Genomic DNA, 1,484 nt, shown 5'->3' with positions numbered 1-1,484 from the left:
CTCACACTGGGTCACTCCCACAACATGTGGGAATTATGGGAGCTACAATTCAAGATAAGATTTGGGTGGGGACACAGCCAAAACATATCAATGGTCTACCTTGGTTAATGTACCATGTGCACTTGAAAAAAAGGTGCATAGTCTATAGTTTTGGGATATAGCGTTTGTCTATGTATAAGTATCCAAGTAGGTCAATGTGGTTGACGGTATTGTTTAGACCCACTATTTCTTACAGATTTTTTTATCTTTATTTATTCTATGAATTGCAAAATGAAACATGTTAATAAATCCTACTATGGAGGAGAAGTCAAGATGGCTGATTAGAAGAAACGGTGGTCAGCAGCTCTCACCAAGAAAAATGAACTCGGTGAGTGAATCCTGCACCTTCAACTGAAGTATCCAGGTTCTCTCACTGAGACTGACTAGGTTGTTGGCATGACCCACAGAAAGTGAGGAAAAGCAGGGTGGAGCAATGGCCCACCCAGGAGCCAGATGGGGCAAAGGGAGCTCCCAGCTCCACCCAAGAGAGGCAGTGAGTGATTGTGTTACCGAACTCGGGAAATCATTCTTTTTCCATGGATCTATGCAACCCGCTGATCAGGAGATCCCTTCATGAGCCCAGGCTACCAGGGCCTTGGGTCCCAAGCACAGAGCTGTGCAGACTCTCAGCAGCCACTTGGGTTGTGGCCAGTGGCAGCAGGTTGGAGAGTGCCTAAATGACTGAGTTCCCAGGGGGAGGACCAACCGCCATCACTGCAGCTTCAGTAGGCCTTTTTTCCCTGCCAGTGAGAGGGAGACTGGGCTACTTGGACCAGAAGAAATTCCCCACAGCACCGCACAGTGGCTGTGGCAGATCATGGCCTGACTACTTCTTTAGATGGGACTAGGATCCATCCCTCTTCACTGAGTCGGGCCTCCATGCGGAAATTTCAGCAACTCCAGCCGGTTTACAGATAGAACTCTGATATCCCTGAGACAGAGCTCCTGGTGAGAGGGGCAGCCACAGTCTCCATGGATCAGCAGACTTAGTTTTTCCTGCCTGCTGGCTCTGAAAAGTCCAGGCAGTCCGGATGAGGGGGATCCTCCCCAGTGTAGAACACCTACTCGGCCAAGGGGCATCCAGGGTACTTTGTTGAGTGGGTCCCTGATCCCATGCCCTTTGACTGTATGAGATGCTCCAACAGGGGTCACCAGACACCTTATATAGGAGCATTCCAGCTGGCATAAGTTCAGTGGCCCTCTGGGACAAAGCTCCCAGAGGAAGGAGCAGGCAGCCATCTTTGCTGTTCTGCAGCCTCCACTGGTGACACCTCCAGGTGTGGGAGTGTCCCAGGTGAATAGGGTCTGGAGTGGACTCCCAGCAATCGCAACAGCCCTACAGAAGAGGAGCTTGACTGTTAAAAGCAAACAAACAGAAAGCAGCAACATCAACAAAAAGACCCCACAAAAATTCCATCCAAAGGTCAGCAGCCTCTAAGATCCAA

Source organism: Hylobates moloch, unplaced genomic scaffold (genome assembly GCF_009828535.3).
Source record: "Hylobates moloch isolate HMO894 unplaced genomic scaffold, HMol_V3 SCAFFOLD_7, whole genome shotgun sequence".
NCBI lineage: Eukaryota > Metazoa > Chordata > Mammalia > Primates > Hylobatidae > Hylobates > Hylobates moloch.
This window is presented reverse-complemented; position numbering follows the sequence as displayed.